The following is a 13,804-nucleotide window of genomic DNA, read 5'->3' as shown; positions in this document are numbered from 1 at the left end:
GCTTTCTCTGCATCTAATGAGATGATCATATGGTTTTTCTCCTTCAATTTTTTAATATGGTTTATCACGTTGATTGACTTGCGTATATTGAAGAATCCTTGCATTCCTGAAATAAACTCCACTTGATCATGGTGTATGATCCTTTTAATGTGCTGTTGGATTCTGTTTGCTAGTATTTAGTTGAGGATTTTTGCATCTATGTACATCAGTGATATTGGCCTGTAGTTTTCTTTCTTTGTGACATCTGTGTCTGGTTTTGGTATCAGGGCGATGGTGGCCTCGTAGAATGAGTTTGGGTGTGTTCCTCCCTCTGCTATATTTTGGAAGAGTTTGAGAAGGATAGGTGTTAGCTCTTCTCTAAATGTTTGATAGAATTTGCCTGTGAAGCCATCTGGTCCCGGGCTTTTGTTTGTTGGAAGATTTTTAATCACAGTTTCTATTTCAGTGCTTGTGATTGGTCTGTTCATATTTTCTATTTCTTCCTGATTCAGTCTTGGCAGGTTGTGCATTTCTAAAAATTTGTCCATTTCTTCCAGGTTGTCCATTTTATTGGCATAGAGTTGCTTGTAGTAATCTCTCACGATCTTTTGTATTTCTGCAGTGTCAGTTGTTACTTCTCCTTTTTCATTTCTAATTCTATTGATTTGAGTCTTCTCCCTTTTTTTCTTGATGAGTCTGGCTAATGGTTTGTCAATGTTGTTTATCTTCTCAAAGAACCAGCTTTTAATTTTATCGATCTTTGCTATCATTTCCTTCATTTCTTTTTCACTTGTTTCTGATCTGATCTTTATGATTTCTTTTCTTCTGCCAACTTTGGTGTTCTTTTGTTCTTCTTTCTCTAATTGCTTTAGGTGCAAAGTTAGGTTGTTTATTCGAGATGTTTCCTGTTTCTTAAGGTAGGATTGTATTGCTATAAACTTCCCTCTTAGAACTGCTTTTGCTGCATCCCATAGGTTTTGGGTCGTCGTGTCTCCACTGTCATTTGTTTCTAGGTATTTTTTGATTTCCACTTTGATTTCTTCAGTGATCACTTCGTTATTAAGTAGTGTATAGTTTAGCCTCCATGTGTTTGTAATTTTTACAGATCTTTTCCTGTAATTGATATCTAGTTTCATAGCATTGTGGTCAGAAAAGATACTTAAAACAATTTCAATTTTCTTAAATTTACCAAGGCTTCATTTGTGACCCAAGATATGATCTATCCTGGAGGATGTTCCATGAGCACTTGAGAAAAATGTGTATTCTGTTGTTTTTGGATGGAATGTCCTATAAATATGAATTAAGTTTATCTTGTTTAACATATCATTTAAAGCTTGTGCTTCCTTATTAATTTCATTTTGGATGATCTGTCCATTGGTTAAAGTGGGGTGTTGAAGTCCCCTACTATGAATGTGTTACTGTTGATTTCCCCTTTTATGGCTGTTAGTATTTGCCTTATGTATTGAGGTGCTCCTATGTTGGGTGCATAAATACTTATAATTGTATTATCTTCTTCTTGGCTCGATCCCTTGATCATTATGTAGTGTCCTTCTTTGTCTCTTGTAATATTCTTTATTTATTTATTTATTTATTATTTTGTAATACGCGATTCTCTCACTGTTGTGGCCTCTCCCGTTGCAGAGCACAGGCTCGGACGTGCAGACTCAGCGGCCGTGGCTCATGGGCCCAGCCGCTCCGCGGCATGTGGGATCTTCCCGGACCGGGGCACGAACCCGTATCCCCTGCATCGGCAGGCAGAGTCTCAACCACTGTTCCACCAGGGAAGCCCAATAGTCTTTATTTTAAAGTCTATTTTGTCTGATATGAGAATTGCTACTCCAGCTTTCTTTTGGTTTCCATTTGCATGGAGTATCTTTTTCCATCCCCTTCCTTTCCGTCTGTATGTGTCTCTAGGTCTGAAATGGGTGTCTTGTAGACAGCATATATATAGGTCTTGTTTTTGTATCCATTCAGCCAATCTGAGTCTTTGGTGGGAGCACTTAGTCCCTTTACATTTAAGGTAATTATTGATGTGTATGTTATTATTGCCTTTTTCTTAATTGTTTTGGGTTCGTTATTGTAGGTCTTTTCCTTCCATTGTGTTTCTTGCCTAGAGAAGTTCCTTTAGCATTTGTTGTAAAGCTGGTTTGGTGATGCTGAACTCTCTCAGCTTTTGCTTGTCTGTAAAGGTTTTAATTTCTCCATCAAATCTGAATGAGATCCTTGCTGGGTAGAGTAATCTTGGTTGTAGGTTTTTCTCCTTCGTCCCTTTAAATATGTCCTGCCACTCCCTTCTGGCTTTCAGAGTTTCTGCTGAAAGATCAGCTGTTAACCTTATGGGGATTCCCTTGTGTGTTATTTGTTGTTTTTCCCTTGCTGCTTTTAATATGTTTTCTTTGTATTTAATTTTTGACAGTTTGATTAATATGTGTCTCGGAGTGTTTCTCCTTGGATTTATCCTGTTTGGGACTCTCTGTGCTTCCTGGACTTGATTAACTATTTCCTTTCGCATATTAGGGAAGTTTACAACTATAATCTCTTCAAATATTTTCTCAGTCCCTTTCTTTTTCTCTTCTTGTTCTGGAACCCCTATAATTCGAATGTTGGTCTGTTTAATGTTGTCCCAGAGGTCTCTGAGACTGGTTCTTTCCATTCTTTTTTCTTTATTCTGCTCTGCAGTAGTTATTTCCAGCATTTTATCTTCCAGGTCACTTATCTGTTCTTCTGCCTCAGTTATTCTGCTATTGATCCCATCTAGAGTATTTTTAATTTCATTTATTGTGTTGTTCATCATTGTTTGTTTCATCTTTAGTTCTTCTAGGTCCTTGTTAAATGTTTCTTGCATTTTGTCTATTCTATTTCCAAGATTTTGGATCATCTTTACTATCATTATTTTGAATTCTTTTTCAGGTAGACTGCCTATTTCCTCTTCATTTGTTAGGGCTGGTGCATTTTTATCTTGCTCCTTTATCTGCTGTGTGTTTTTCTGTCTTCTCATTTTGCTTATCTTACTGTGTTTGGGGTCTCCTTTTTTTTAGGCTGCAGGTTCATAGTTCCTGTTGTTTTTGGTGTCTGTCCCCAGGGGCTAAAGTTGGTTCAGTGGGTTGTGTAGGCTTCCTGGTGGAGGGGACTAGTGCCTGTGTTCTGGTGAATGAGGCTGGATCTTGTCTTTCTGGTGGGCAGGTCAACGTCTGGTGGTGTGTTTTGGGGTGTCTGTGGACTTATTATGATTTTAGGCAGCCTCTCTGCTAATGGGTGGGGTTATGTTCCTGTCTTGCTAGTTTTTTGGCATAGGGTGTCCAGCACTGTAGCTTGCTGGTCGTTGAGTGAAGCTGGGTGCTGGTGTTGAGATGGAGATCTCTGGGAGATTTTCGCCATTTCATATTATGTGGAGCTGAAGGTCTCTTGTGGACTAGTGTCCTGAAGTTGGCTCTCCCCACTCAGAGGCACAGCAGTAACTCCTGGCTGCAGCACCAAGAGCGTTTCATCCACACGGCTCAGAATAAAAGGGAGAAAAAGTAGAAGGAAATTAGTAGAAGAAAGAAAGAAAGAAAGAAAGGAAGGAAGGAAGGAAGGAGTGAGGGAGGAAGGAAGGAGGGAAGGAAGAAAAAAGAAGGAAAGAGGATAAAGTAAAATAAAATAAAGTAAGATAAAATATAATAAAGTTATTAAAATAAAAAATAATTATTAAGAAAAAAAATTTTTAAAAAAATGGACGGATAGAACCCTAGGACAAATGGTGGAAGCAAAGCTATACAGACAAAATCTCACACAGAAGCATACACATACACACTCACAAAAAGAGAAAAAGGGAAAAATATCATAAATCTTGCTCTCAAAGTCCACCCCCTTAATTCGGGATGATTTGTTGTCTATTTATGTATTCCACAGATGCAGGTACATCAAGTTGATTGTGGAGATTTAATCCGCTGCTTCTGAGGCTGCTGGGAGAGTTTTCCCTTTCTCTTCTTTGTTCTCACAGCTCCCAGGGGCTCAGCTTTGGATTTGGACCCGCCTCTGCGTGTAGGTCGCTGGAGGGCATCTGTTCTTCGCTCAGACAGGAACAGGTTAAAGGAGCAGCTGATTCGGGGGCTCTGGCTCACTCAGGCCGGGGGGAGGGAGGGGCACGGAGTGTGGGGCGAGCCTGTGGCTGCAGAGGGCGGCGTGACGTTTTACCAGCCTGAGGCACGCCGTGCGTTCTCCCGGGGAAGTTGTCCCTGGATCCCAGGACCCTGGCAGTGGCGGACTGCACAGGCTCCCCGGAAGGGGGTGTGGATAGTGACCTGTGCTCGCACACAGGCTTCTTGGTGGCGGCAGCAGCAGCCTTAGCATCTCATGCCCGTCTCTGGGGTCTGCGCTGTTAGCCACGGCTTGCGCCCGTCTCTGGAGCACCTTTAAGCAGTGCTCTTAATCCCCTGTCCTCGCGCACCAGGAAACGAAGAGGGAAAAAAAAGTCTCTTGCCTCTTCGGCAGGTCCAGACTTTTCCCCGGACTCCCTCCCGGCTAGCCGTGCTGCACTAACCTCCTGCAGGCTGTGTTCACGCTGCCAACCCCAGTCCTCTCCCTGCGCTCTGACCAAAGCCCAAGCCTCAGCTCCCAGCCTTGCCCGCCCTGGCGGGTGAGCGGACACACCTCTAGGGCTGGTGAGTGCCAGTCGGCACCGATCCTCTGTGCGGGAATCTCACCACTTTGCCCTCCACACCCCTGTTGCTGTGCTCTCCTCTGTGGCTCCGAAGCTTCCCCCCTCCGCCACCTGCAATCTCTGCCCACGAAGGGGCTTCCTAGTGTGTGGAAACCTTTCCTCCTTCACAGCTCCCTCCCACTGGTGCAGGTCCCGTCCCTATCCTTTTGTCTCTGTTTATTCTTTTTTCTTTGGCCCTACCCAGGTACGTGGGGAGTTTCTTGCCTTTTGGGAGGTCTGAGGTCTTCTGCCAGCGTTCAGTAGATGTTCTGTAGGAGTTGTTCCACGTGTAGATGTATTTCTGGTGTATCTGTGGGGTAGAAGGTGATCTCTGCATCTTACTCTTCCCCATTTTTATTCTTTTACTCATAGTCTGGGAAGGTCTTTGCAGCATCATTGTCTGGTCAGCTGGCATTTGTTCTATCTCAGAGCAGAAATATTTTACACTTTATTTGTTAGTATATCAGGTGTGTTAATCTTGTCTCCTCATTTGAGTTGTAACTTCAGTTCAGGAATCATCAAAAAATGTTCAGTATCTCCAAAATAATAATTTATTTATTTTTGCATCACAGTTTAGTAAGTTTCCAGGGGTAAGTTATATGAGTGATGAGAGTGTGGAGTGATTGTAATTGATTAAACAATTTTTGAGTGGATTTCCGCTATTGGGTTCATTAATTTCCAACCTGATTTTCAGTCCAACCACTGTCAATCAAGAACCCAATTACAAATGACCACAGGCCACATAACTGACAATAAAGTGCGCCACCATTACCAAACAGCTCTCTCTAGGTAGATGCTGACTCTCTATAGCAGTTCCCTCATATCTTGCCTTCGAATTGAATAAAATTGACTAATATCGATATGACACTTGTTATTGTTTAAAGCTATTCTGGCCTTCAGAATTTCCTAGAGGTTGAATTTTTCACTTTAGCATTTTATATTTACCACATCAGAACCAGTATAACTGTAAAGGCTTCTAACATTTAATCTTAGAATGTCCTTTGAAGCAGAAAAATTATTTTCATTTGTCTCCTTATACCTAAGGAGATGAAACTATATTTGAGATGGATGAAATCCTCATTCTTAAAATCCTCAACTAGCTGCTTATAGCTGCCTCAGTGTCAGGCAGAAGAGAGATGTGAGTTAAAGACAAAGCCAGGCAGATTACCAAATTACTAGCTAGATATATGGTGTCAAATCTCTGTGGTAACCTGATTTCTCTTTTCATTCTAAGTCTTAATCCTACCTGAAATATGGAATCAGGAATCAGGGCTCCATGGTTCTTTTCTCTACAACCAGACCCTAATTTCACATTTGATAATGACAGTCAGAACAGCCAAGTAGAAATTAAGTCAAATAATAGCATACGAAAAGAAAGGAAAATTATCTGTACCTAAGGTCTAGTGAAGAGCTGGTCTAGTCTGTCACTCATATCTTCTCATGAACACAAAGTGGGACAGTTCAGGGAGCAGGAGAGTCTTCATCAGGCAAAAAGTTAACTCAAAATTATTTGACCTATGCGGCGAGCCGTTTCCGACCAGCAGAATAACGAGCCGCCACACGCAAGATTCTTCTCGTATCACACTTTATTGGAGCACAGCTTGGTTGAAGAAAGATGGAAGGAAGACCCCGCAATCCTATAGCAGTCTGCTTATATAGGGATTAAGAACATGTGTCGCTCTGTGATTGGCTTTCGCCGATGGTGCGATTTGTGAGCCAGCATCGGATAGGTCGCTACTTTAAAACCTCATTAGTATACTTAGCGCAAGCGCAGTGGCCACAGGAAGGATGACTCAGCTTATTTCAGCTTCCTGCCGCGTAGCAGTTAGCTGACCGCGCCCTACAGACCTATGGTAAATATTGTTTTACCATGTCACCTGCTTGGGTTGTAGGATTCCAGAAAAGGATGAATTAAAAAAAACAAAACTAAACCAAACCAAACACACCACTACCACCACCAACAGTAAGAGCAACAGCAAACGGCATTCTTTATGTGGCTTTAACTTTCTTCTTTAAGTAGAACTTCCTTCTCATACTTCTGTGGTCCATAAGATGATTATTTTGGCTCTGAGCTATACTACTTCCCTCTTCAGGGACAACATGAGTAAGTAGATGTAGCATCAGGGAGTTATAGGGAACAGGACTGTTCCTTTAAAAGTTTTAGCTTTTCTGAGGATCAGTGGCCAAAGCAAAACAAGATGTCTAAGCATGAACAAATATTGGCTTTGTATAATGGTACATGAATAATTTGTTTTTCTTCTAATAAATTTTTTTTATGATGGCCAGCATTCCTGATTTTTCACCTACATGTATTTAGTCAGCACTCCACCCTGATGGTATTAGTCAACAGTACGAAATTTACATTGACTTTTAAAATGTAGTTCTTTGATTTAGCTCTTTCTTTGGAATGCAATTCATTGTAAGTAAATTTGGGAATAAATTTGACAAACATATCACAAAAGGTTGAAAATCAGCTACTATTTTTCTACCTCCTCATATTTTTTTACATTAACCTGCATTCTATCCCATTAGTGTGACATTTGATTACCTGGAAACCTTAATATTACTTGGAAGACTGGAGATCTTTAAAAATACCATGTAAAGCTGGTCCAAGTATCATCCTCAGGGAATCCTGTTGTTTACACAGGCCTAGGAGGACATTCCATTTATCTTTTTCCTGCTTCTCTCTAAGCCAGGAAATAATTCCTTTTACGTATTCCTGCCACATAATTTCTTTTTGAAAAGTCCTATCATATGGTATAAATAAAAAGTAAATACATTACAAATCCTGGTTTATCCATATTTCCATTCTCATTTTCTCCCTGGGTAGATACTTCAAGATTAGTTAGCCATGAGATTCCTCACAGTCCTTGACTCTCACCAAACACAAACAATTTATGTTGGTTTAGTTGGTATTTCACCACAGAGTTGATCAATTTGCCCAAAGTGAGAAGAGTTCCTTTTCAGTACCTTCCTCAGATGATTTTGCATGTGTAGAGCTAATACAGGTATTCTGTATTCTTCTAACACCACGGTTGTTTTGAAAAGCTGGATTCGCATTTCCTCTCTGAGTTCTTGTCACCCTTGAGTGAATACAATATGACCTCAATGATATTCTTACTTATCATATGTCAGTTGTCCCTAGCTACACTGAACCTCAAACTTGTTTTGAAAACTGAGTGAGCACTATTCTAAGGACTGCTTATTTTTTCTCTACATTTCACATGACAATTGCATTGAGGGACAGCTATTTTTGTAAAACAGACTTTTAAGTAGAATTTTTATTTTGCTTAAAATTATTGACCTTTTTAAATATATATGTGTGTGTATATATATATATATATATATATATATATATATATAAAAGCTAATTATTCCAGTGAGAATTGGTGTGTTGAAAGTATATACCTATAGATCATTTAAATTAAATTTACTTTCATTCTTTCAGGAAAAGCATAATAAGTTTCTTCTACCAAAAATATTATTGAAAGAAGATTAACTAATGGGTTGGTATACAAGTATTATTATTGTTTTTTAAGATTCCTGATGCTGTACTTTTTCATCAAATAAATATTTCATTCTGTTTATATAAAAGTGTTTTTTTGAATGGCAAGATTATGGCCAGTAGAGTACCCAGTTATCAACATTGTGATAAAGAATCACTTGTCTACAATTTTTTTAAACCATAGTTATGGTTAAAAATTTTAGTTAAAAGTATTAGAGGCTAGTTTACTTTTATAACACCAGTAAGCCAACCACTCACACAGATTAGTTTTTTCCTAGTAGAGTTTCTGTCTCCCTCTTTATCTATCTTTCCTTCTCGTTGTCTCTGTCTCTTTCTCTCTCTCCCAATTCACCTGGATCTGTACTCTGTGTTATAACTGCAAAATTTATGAAAAACCACCATAATGATCAAATTATCTCTATCCTTTGACTTTCTGGTCATCCTAACCTTGTCCTATATTAATAGAATGGAAAATAGTTTCCAAAGTGGTCTGAGCTTGTTGCAAAGTAGTTTCAAAATAGAAGATGAATTTATTTTTCAAACATAAACATCTTTTAGATTCCATTGTACAAGCTCAGAACATTTTGTACTGTTCAGTATTTACTTTTCTGTTAATGACATACATGAATCGCTACCTTTTACATATTCAATCCTAATAAAAATATGTCTATATTCATTATAACAGATGACAAACATAAATTAGAAAATACAGAGAGGATGTAAAAAAAAGAGTAGGTCTGGGAGCAGTAGAGATCAGTTAATCCTATTGAGTTCAGTAAGGAAACTTCAGTATATACTACTCAATAGGAGAATCTTTTTGCCTTCCCTCTACAGTATCCCTTAGAAATCACTGCAGGTGCATGAGAGTATTATCTCAGTCACTAAGTTTCTCTCCTTCCCCTTCCAGCACCCTCACTCTAAAAAGTGAGTTCAGAATGGATTTCTTATGTAGTGGCATATTTTCTACACTATATCACATATTAAGCATTAACATTTTCAACTACTGGAAAAGATAATTTTATAAGTGAGGTACAATGGTGGCAGCCATCTTAATATTTTCCAGAATTTTTAGCCAATGTTAATAACAAAAATATAGTATGTAAAGGAATTGAAAAAGTCAATATATTTGTACTTTGCATATGAAATGATGATTTACTTAGAGAATCTAGAACAGTAATTAAAAGAACTATCAGAACTATTAAGAATACACAGAAATTGACTGGATATAAGACAAATGTAAAAAATCTAGTAACATCTTTGAATATAAGGAATAAACTGTTTAAAAATACAATGAGCCACAATATCCTGTTTATAATAGCAACATAATCAAATATAAAATATATTTATAATTGGAAATTTCAATACTCCTCAATAATTCATAGAACAAGTAGGTGGGAAATCAGTATAAATACTGAAGAACTCACACTGTTATCAACCAAAAGGATATTATCAACATTTATAGAACAATCCTCACAACCCCAGCAGAAAATACCTTTTTGTTTACAATTGCCCACAGAGCATAAACCAAGATAAACCATAGCCTGGGCCATAAAACAAGTCTCAGCCAGTGTAGAACTGAAATTATACAGAGTAGAGTCTCACCACAATAGAATCAAACTAGAATCAATAACAGATACAGTAAATCCTTGAAACACTAGAAAACTAAACAGTATACTTCTAAGTAACCCATGGGTCAAAAAAGTCTCAAAGGAAACAAATTAAACTGAATAAAAATCAAAATACATTATAATAAAATGTGGGAAGCAGCTAAAGCAGTGTTGAGAGGGAAACTTACAATACCAAATGATTACATTTGAATGAGAAAAAGTCCTAAATCAATAGTCTAAGTTTCCACATCAGGAAATTAGAAAAAGGAAGCAAACTAAAGCAAGCAGAAGGAAGAAAATAATAAATATGGGGCAGGAATCAAAGAAAATGAAATCAGAAAAAAGTTTGAGAAAATAGGTAAAACAAAAAGTTGGTTATTTGCACAGATCAATAAAAGTGACTGTCCTCTAGTAAGACTGACAAAGCAAAGCAGAGAAGACACAAATTACTAATATTTGGAATGAAATAGGATATGTCTATAGATCATGGAGACATCAAAAGGGTAATAAAGGGACATTGTGTACAACTCTACACATGTATATTTAACAACGTAGATGAAATGGACCAATTCCTTGAAAAGCACAAACTACCATAAGTCATTTAATATGAGATAGCTTATTTAAATAGTCCTGTAACTATTGAAGAAATTGAATTTATAATTTAAAACCTCTCAAAAAATAAATCTCCAGGTTTTGATGGCATCACAGGAGAGTTCTACCAAATATTTAAAATAGAGTGAACATCAATTCTATACAGTCTTTTCCAAAAAAATTAAAGAAAAGGAAACACTTCTCAATTCATTATATGGTGCTAGTGTTACCCTGAATACAACTAAATAAAAATGGTGCACCTCCACAAAAGAAAACTACAGATCAATATCCGCATGAATATAGATGTAAAACTTCTTAACACAGTATTAGCAAATAGAATTCAGCAACGTATAAGAAGAATTAACCACCATGACCAAGTGAGGTTCATTTCAGAGATGCAAATATGATTCAATATTTTAAATCAAGCAATGTAATTCATCATATTAACAGGCTAAAAAAGTGACATCACATGATCATATCAATTGAGGCACAGAGAGCATTTGATAAAATTTAACACCCTCTCATGATAAAAAGTCTCAAAAAAGTAGAAAAACAGGAGAACTTCCTCAGCTTGATAAAAATATATATAAAAATCTTAAAGCTAACATTATATTTAATTGTAAAAGATGGAATGCTTTCCCCTAAAAGTGGGAACAAGGCAAGAATGTGTGCTGTCGCCACTGCTATTCAATGTATTACTGGAAGTTCTAGCCAGGACCATAAACTGGTAAGCCAGTTCAAGGCCATAGGATATAAAATATACACGTGAAAATCAATTATATTTTTTATTTCTAGCAATGAACATGTGAAACCTGAAATAAAAATTACAGTATCATTTATAATTGCTCAAAAAGAGAAATTTGCAAAAACATGACTTGTGCACTGAAAACTACCAAATACTGATGAAAAAGAAATCAAATAAGATCTATATAAATAAATGAAGAGATATACTGTGTTCATAGATTGGAACACTCAACATGGTAAAGATCTCAACATCTCCCCAAATTGGTAAAAATTGGTTAACATAATTCCTACCAAAATCTGAGTATTATAAACAAGATTATTCTAAAATTTATATGAAAAAGAACTAAAATAATTTTGAAAAAGAAGATTAAAATTGGAGTTGTCAAGACATTATATAGATACAGTAGTCAAGACTGTGTCATATTAGTGGAGGGACAGATCCATAAATCTATGGAACCAAATAGAAAACCCAGACATGACCCCATAAAATTGTTACCCACAAGTTTTTGACAAAGGCACAAAAGCAATTAAATGGAAGAAGGCTAGTATTTTCAACAAACGGAGTTGGAATAATTGCATGTCTATGGGCAAAAAAATAAACTTTGATTTAAACCTCACACCTTTTACCAAAGAATAGCTCCTAGATTTAAGTGCAAGAAGTAAAATTATAAAACTTTTAGAAGATAACATATGAGAACATCTTTGGACCCAAGGCATGTGGAAGAGTTTTTAAGCATGGCAGCAAAAGCACATTCTATTAAAAAAAAAAAAAGATAAATTGGACTTTAAAAAAACTCAAAAATTTGTGCTCTCTGAGTGACCTGATTAAGAGAATAAAAATAAAAACTACTCATTGGTAAAAACATTTGTATACCACATATTTGACAAAGGACTCATATCCAGAATATATACATAACTCTCAAAACTCAGCTATAAAAAGACAAAACAATACATTTTAAAAATGGACAAGAAACATGAAGTTTCATTTCACTGAAGAGAATATACAGGTAGCAAATAAAGATATTAAAAGATGTCTGAACTCACTACCCATTAGGAAAATGCAAATTTAGATCACTATGAAATATCACCACACACCCATTAGAAAAAGTAAAATAAAAATAGTGACAATACCAACTACTAGTGAGTATGTGGAGGAACTGGATCACTCATACATTGCTAGTGGAGATGTATAATGTTGCAGCCACTTTGGAAAATATTTTGGCAGTTTCTTAAAAAACGATACATGTACTTACCATACAACCCAGCAATTGCACTATTTGTCGTTTGCCCCAGAAAAAAGCAAACTTATGTCCACACACAGACATGAACACAATTATTCAAAGCAGCTTTATTTGTAATAATAAAAAACTGGCAACAACCAAAAAGTCCCTCAATAGGTGACTTGTTAAACAAACTGTGGTACATATGCACCATAGATGCTACTCAGTAATAAAAAGCAATAAACAACTGAAACCTACAGTTTGGAAGAATTTCAAAAGTATTATGTTGTATGAAAAAAGCCAATCTCAAAAGGTCATATATTCTTTAATTTCATTTATATATATATTTTTGAAATGATAATATTATAGAGATGGAAAACAGATTAGCTGTCACCAGGGGCTAGGGAGGGAGGAATGAAACTGGATGGATGTTATTATAAGAGGGTAGCACAACAGTAATCTTTGTGATGATGGAACAATTCTATATCTTGACAATGGTAGTGATTACATGATCTGCACGTGACAAAAAAACCTAGAATTATATACACATATTGTCCAATATCAAAATTCTTGCTTTGATATTGTACTATAATTATGTAAGATGTAATCACTGGGAAAACTGGGTGAAAAGTATCATACAAAGGCATTCTCTGTACTACCTTTTAACTTCCCATGATATTTTTCAAAATAAAAAGTTTCAAATATATAATGTATTCACTATCCCACTTACAGTAGTAACTGTATTAGCTAGGGTTCTCCAGAGAGATAAAACCAATAGGATATCAATATCTAAATTTATATCCATATATAATCATCTATATTTATATGCCTCCATATGGAAAGATTTAAAATAAGAAATTGGCTTATGCAATAATGAGAGCAGCTGAGTTCAGAATTTGCAGAGCTGCTTTCCCAGTTCCAGTCTGAAGGCGGGAATCTACTGTAGAAAGCAGGAAGAAGTGATGTGCCAGTTCAAAGGCCATCAGTGAGGAAAAAATCTTACTCAGGGGAGGATCAGTCTGTTGTTCTATTCAGGCTTTTAGCTGATTGGATGAGGCCCACCCATATTCTGGAGAGCAATCTGCAGCATTATGCAGTCTACTGCTTGAAATGTTAATCTCATCCAAACACACCTTTACAGAAATACCCAGTATAATGTTTGTAAAATATCTGGGCACCTTATGGCCCAGTCCAGTTGACACATAAAATTAACCTTCACAGCAACCTAGCCAAATATTGAGGAATAAAAAGAATAAGTTGTAAACATAAAGTAATGCATTTGATTTAATCCCCAATTTAGCTCCATCTCCTTCTTTTTTCTAACATCTTTGTTGGAGTATAATTGCTTTACATGTTATGTTAGCTTCTGCTGTATAACAAAGTGAATCAGCTATATGTATACATATATCCCCATATCCCCTCCCTCTTGAGCCTCCTTCCCACCCTCCCAGATGGGATGGGGATCCTTCAGATGACC

The sequence above is a fragment of the Stenella coeruleoalba genome (genome assembly GCF_951394435.1).
Source record: "Stenella coeruleoalba genome assembly, chromosome: 3".
NCBI lineage: Eukaryota > Metazoa > Chordata > Mammalia > Artiodactyla > Delphinidae > Stenella > Stenella coeruleoalba.
Note: the sequence above shows the minus strand (reverse complement) of the source record.